Raw genomic sequence first — 7016 nt, 5'->3', positions numbered from 1 at the left:
CTTGATAAAGAATTGATAGAGATTTCCCCACTGAACCCAGGATCTAGAAAACATTAAACTCATCTTATAACTACTATGGAAGAAATAATTTAAAAAGAGATTTTTGCATATTGTAGGAAAAAAATACAATATTATCAATACACAGATAACATAATTGCTTAGAAAACTCAAGAGGATCAACAGAAAACAATTTAGAGATAATAAGATAGTAAGTAAGGTACATAATACAAAGAGGTAAAAGTAGCAAATACCAAAATTCTGAAAAAGAGTATTTTTTGTATAGGGGTTAATTATTTTATGTAACTATAATAATTTAAGAAATAGATCACTGATGCAAGCATAGGCATATAGATAATTGCAATAGGAAAGAATGTTCTTTCCAAATTCTTGGTATATTAAAATGTAGTAAATAGTAAAGATAGCATTTCAAATAAGTGAATAAGTCTGAACTATAATTTCAATCAATAGTTGGGAAAATGAATTAATTATTAGATAAAATAAAGTGATAATCTTATTTACATCATATAATTCATTTTCTGAGTTTACCAATTATTTTTTTAATGTAGAAATATAAGAAATGTATCCTTAAGATAAGTAGAAGAAATATGGTTTTTACTCACTTAATATCAAGGTAGTTAAGGACTTTGTAAGCATAAAAGGAAAGAAACTGTAAATAAAATATTTTCTAGATTTTGATGGACAACTTAAAAAATTTTGTCCAAAATACTGAAATCAATTAGATACAAGTGAAAAGTGGATATTTTATTCACATATTGATGAATAAGTCATAAAATAATCCTAAATTTATGTTTGCCAGTTTGCAAAATAAATTTAATAACAGCCAATTACTTGCTACATAAACATTAAAATATGTCCGCATTGTAAAGATAAAAATGGATAAAAAAACCAAGGCATGAAACCAGTACTCTCATATTTTGTTTTATCAGAGACTATATTAATTTATACACTTGTCTTATATACTTCTCTCATAAGTTCTACCTCTAAAATAGGTAGTAACATCCTCATTTTAGATGAAAGGAAACTGAGCTTGGTAGGGTTTAAACCTGCTCGTGGTCACACAGGGAATTAGACAGAACATTAGGGCCCATACTTACATCCAATGTCCTTACTTTTCCACAGATTTTCACCAATCCCTATATTGGTTCTCTTAATGAAAGCACAAAGGAGGCAATGATAAAGTATTAGGGGTTTCTGATTTGAACGGTTAACTATAAAGTCTTTCATCTTTTCTTTATTCTAAATTCCTATTTAGAACAAATAAAATAAGGCAGCAAATTCATGTGGAAAAGCCATGAAGGATGTCATCAGCTGATTAGAACCCTTGTGAGACTTAATCAGAANTGCCACATGGCCGGCCCCTAAATTAGTCTTATTTTTTTTACTCAGGCGCAGAAATTATGACTCTACGTAACCTACTGAAGTGATTCAGTTCAAATGATATTCTCTGTTTTTGGAAAAACTGAAAACCATTCTCACCAATGAAGTCCTCCAAAAACTATTGAAGCATCAAGCACAAAGAAAATCTTACATTAACACTATAAAAATATAAAATCACAATGAACATAAATATTATGAAGCATTTACTATTAGATTCAGGATGGTTGGGGCTAGATTAAAGGACATAATTTAGAGTTGATTTCATGCTCTCCTTCCTGAGAAAACAGGTCAAAATTCCTATTAGAAAGCAAGTACTCAAGGGCAGCGATTTGGTAGGGCAGCAAGCACTGAAGGACAGAGACTCTTTTGTTTACTACTGTATCTCCATTGCCTAGAACATTACCTAGAGCATAGTAATCGTTTAATTAGTAATTGTTGATTTACTAAATCACTTACTAAATGAATATAACACTGAGATGAACAAATAAAATTTATGGATTACAGGTATAAGCGTTGGCAAAATTTACCAATTATCCTATAATTTGGAGGATCAAGGACTGGAGTTTTGATTTAGTTAAGTGAGGATTTTTTTCATTTGGACCCCTCCTCTTCCCCCCCATCATTTTCAGTGTTGGGTTAACAACACTTGATGGTGTCTGTACCTGGGTTTCAAAGCCAAGAATAACTCCATCACAACCAAAGCCCTTAGGTTGCAGAGCTTTCTTTTAAATGCAGCTTTCCCACTCTGAATGGCCACATCTTAATTTTTTCCTGGTGAAGCACAGTCCTCTCTTGATGGAGCAGGTGTTGTCTGGTTGAAGAGGCTATCACAGTAGGGAGAATGACAGTCTCAGACACGGTAGGGCCCAGCACAGATCCCAGACCACATTGAAAACTAAATATGGAATTCGGCTCACTGACTCAGCAGTTTCAGCAAACACAGTTCATCAATCATATAGAGATCACTTATCTTCTAGGAGAGCTTATTCTCCTAGCTCACTGCTTCTCACCCCATCAAGACTGCGGGGTTCCTGAAATGATAATATAGAACTACACCATATAGCTCCATGACTTATGATCCGACTGGCAGATTCTGACATTTCAGTAAAAGGTAGAGACCTAGTAAAAACCCAATATACACTACTTTTGTCAGGAATCTGCCTAGGATAGACTTATTTTCAATTAGAAAGAAATAGACTTGAAACCTACATTCTTTGAACAAGTTATACAGTATAAGTGAAAGGAATATACATAGTCCTCAGGAGGTAGAGGAAAGACTACCATCTAAACATAAATAATATTATGAATCACAAATAAATTTTAATAATGTCAGATTTTCACTCCTGAAGAAATGGATGGCAAAATAGACAGTAAGACCTGAAAGATTAGATAATGACGCAGAATACCAACATGAATGGGAGCTATCAGATTTATAGACATATGGATATATTTTGAACATATGTGTGTATGTATGCAGATTGTTAGAACTCCTTTTCCTTATTCCTTATATTTGCAAATACTTGATTAAGTAAGGTATNTCCCAAGCCAGCTCTTAACCAACAGGCCACTTGGCCAGAACAACTCCCTTATTCTTAAAAGCTTCTTCTATAATGGTAGCTTTTTAGATCTTGTATCCAGAAATGTCTTCTTCTTGCTTTCTCTTTCAATATTTATGTCATCTAGATGCAACCGCTACTCTACAGAATGTTTACCCAGTCTACTGACTTTTGTCGCTTCCCAGATATCCAAAGCATTGCCATTCGGTTACAGGGTACTTTTTAAAGGTCAAAAGAAAAGAAACAGGTTAACCCTCCAAAATCAAGCACTGGAATTTCCCTTCATCACCTTGACCCTCCCTCTAAAAGGACTTTGTGAAATTTCACAAGCACGAGAGAGGAGCCATGAGATCTCAGATTTGCTTTGAACAAGAAACTTTTCCTACAGCTCTAATTAAAAGGAAGTTTCAAACTTACAAATTAACAGTTTTAATATGCTGTTCCTGGTGATTAACTGCTTCATTTTAACAGGAATTCACGGTTAACACTGCAACTGTTAATTTTAACGGCTTGATTTTTAAATTCCAAGAGGAGTAAAACTGGTTCAAAATGATTCCTATAATTTTTACCATTGGCCTAACAATCTTTATTTAGAAAATCTTCTTGAATAACATTATTCTCCTTTGAAGAATTCTGTCTCTTTTACATAGAATAGAAAAGACACTTAGAAGAAATCTCTTATTTTTTTCTTTTTTTTGGACTATATATCATACTACTTTCGCATATTACTATGAGTGTGGAGATTGGATGAGGAGAAGAGTCTTTTAATGAAAATCTTTTTTTTAATCAAATGTTTACATATTATTTTTTAGAAAACATATTATAGTTTTAGAAATAAAATTTAAAAATTAAGTCACAATATAACCAATTTATAATGGTGAGTTATAAGNACGGCGTAGGCTGCAGTGGGGCTGGCCAGCAACAGGTATTTCACGAAAGCAGAGCTTTCATGAGCTGCTGAGAGTGGCTGTCCAATGGGCAGCAAGCGACTGCCTCACCTGGGAAGAGCACAATGATAATACCAACATGGGCCAGTGAAGCGACCTACTCCACAACTAGACTAAAGAACAAAATTGGACAGCAACTTGTCTGTTCCCCTTCCCCAATTCCCCAATGCTGCTCCCCTCCCCCAGCTCCCCAATAAAATCTTTTAAAATAAAATAAAGTAAAATAGATAGTGAGTCTTTTCAGAAGAAAAACAGGCTGTCCTCAGGATTAATGGTAGCAGGGAAATGGAGAGGAAACAGGGCCATATAATCATCAAGAATTAAAGAACTATGCATCTAAATTAATTAATCCTCAACTGTATCTAAATGTTAAAATATCCATTACAGCTTATCAAACGAAAGAGTTGAAATCTTGACCTAATCACTTTCTGAGGATGTGTGGAAGTGTGGAAGCAGAGAATTGTTAGATCTAGACTTACCTAAAAGCCACCACAAAAGTTTGAGAACTGCTTCATTGCCCAGACCAGCTAATCTGACACCATGAAGACTATTTCTTTGGCCACATATTATGTACCTGCCCCCACGCAACTTTGCAACCACAGGAATGGAGACCAGGATACCTGTAATAGATGTAGCTCTCACTGGCATTGAATCAGGGAATTTCATATGAGTTTAGGGAAATATGCTCAAACTGCAAATACTGATCAATATATACCTTTACTTTTAAACATGGCACCAAAACAAAGAATCACCAAGTATTTGAGGAAATCAGCATCATGAAAGGGCGAGAGAACCAATCCTGACAAGAGAAAAATTAACATATAGAATAAGAGTATATATCAAAGACGTAAAACATAAATGTGTGCAATTCAAATCCATTGAGTTTATTGAGAGGTTATCACAGCCACAAAGTAAAACGTCACTGCTATACAAAAATGAAATAATTAGAGCATTAATAATTAAAGACTTGACAGGTAAACATTTAAAAGCAAAAAATAATAAACAAAAAAATTGAACAGGATAAATATTAAGGTAAACACAGATGAAGATTGAATCTTTGATTTAGTACATGGAGTCAATAGATTACCTCATGATATACTGTGAAAAGATAAACAGATGAGAACATTATGACAGTACTAGAAGTTATACAATCTGTCCAATATGAGTTGTAGGAAAAGCTGAATCATGGAAATGGAGAAGAGGAAATGCAAAATAAATAATTTTCCTTGAGCTGAATAAAACCTCAAGCTTGGGTGTTAGGTGTTGGTGGTATTAGGGAATGCGACCTACAGACCGATCACAGAAGTTTAAGAATTCCAAAGTTGAAATTTAAGCTTCATAATAGCTTCATATGAAGAAAGCAGGCAAACAAAAGGTGACTATTGTCATAGGGATTAGAATTAGTCTGACTTTAGATTTGTGTTTTGTAACTCAGGATGTTTGAAAAAAAAATTGAGAAATGTTTTTAAATTCCAAAAGAAAATTGTAAATGTAGAATTTTATACACTTCAAAAATATCATTCACTTTTGAGTACAAGTTAATGATATTTTCCAACTTGNGCTGTTCCCCTCCCCGCCAATTCCCCAATTAAAAAAAAAAAAGCAATTTTAATCACTGAGGCATCATAGTATTTTTGGTTATTGAAGACATACAGAGATTAGCTAATACATTTTCCCTCTAAAAGAAGGGACTCAAGGTAGCTATAGGTAAGACAGACCCTCATAAATATTTTTGTATTTGTCTAAGACTTATCTTAAAAAACTCAGCATATTTAAAACAATGAACCAAGGAAAACAAGCAACCTAAATGGAAATTTAGGTCACAATAACTGAGAAACTTCATTGAAAATAATCAAACAAGGCTGATTCACATCATGTGCTTTTTGCCTTGCCTCTTGGGTTTTATTCAAAGCTGGCAGTGCAATTTTTCTCTCCCAAGCTTGACCCACTTGTGCATGGTGCTGATAATTATTTCAGTCTAAATTCAGTATTTTAAAAAGCCTCTCAACTTTTGCATAGTGCTGCATAAGACAACTATTAAAAGAGGTACAAGTTTAAGTATCAACTTTTTATGAAAAATAAAATAACTTACGTAATGAAATATCTGAATTTAAAGCCCGCACTTAAGAATGTCGGTGGCATCCATCAGTTGGAGTCTATGGCCATTTACTTTACTTGGACTAGTTACCAAGCCAGGAAAAAATTACATATTATATTGATTTTTCTTATAAAACTAGCAAAAAAATTTTTTCTTATAGTGGGTCATTTATTTTTAAATGGGGTAGAACATTTGATGCAAAAGGCAAAAGTTGACTTTGAAAAAGTAATAAGTAAAAGAAAAAGAATTAAAATTTCCAAAAGCACAGAACTTAAACTATCATTGAGAAACAAAGTTTTCCCAAAGCCTATATGCTAGTAATTAAAAAGTTATCTACATAGTCTCTATAGTCTTCTAAAATCAATATCTCCCTTAATTTAACAAAATAATATACTGAAAAAGACTAATTTTAACTATTCAAAATTATTTTGTCTATAATGCAAAAATTATAAACATTACATAAGAATATCAAGCTCTAGCAATAAAATACAAAGAAAAAAATAGTGAGTCACATAATGCATATTAAGATTTATCCTTTGTTATTGGTAGAAAGTTCAACAGTTTTATTAATTTTACTTCTTTGCTGCTAAGAAAAACTATGCTAAATATTCCATAATGTTCCAGATTAAGGAATTTTCATTAACTCAAAAGTTATCCACATGATGATTACTAAGAAAAAACTTACCTTATGAATACTTAGACATTTTAATTAAATCCTTTGAAAAACAGAAATGGGGGATATAAATAATTTAATAGTAGGTAGATGAATTAAGATAAAGGCAACAAATGAAAATATATGGATTTTAAGAGCTGTGTCCTTGACTGACAAGGGAGAATAAATGCTGATTAGTGCTTTTATAATTAATAGAACATATTCTTTATCAAGACTCATAAAGAGATATGAATGCATGTTTTATTTTCCATTAGACAATAAGGTTATCAGTTTGGGAAAAAATTATGTAGATAGATAGATATAGATATAGAAACGTACATACATATGTAGGATATATAAAAAAA

This window comes from Hipposideros armiger, unplaced genomic scaffold (genome assembly GCF_001890085.2).
Source record: "Hipposideros armiger isolate ML-2016 unplaced genomic scaffold, ASM189008v1 scaffold_329, whole genome shotgun sequence".
NCBI classification, from domain to species: Eukaryota; Metazoa; Chordata; class Mammalia; order Chiroptera; family Hipposideridae; genus Hipposideros; species Hipposideros armiger.
This window is presented reverse-complemented; position numbering follows the sequence as displayed.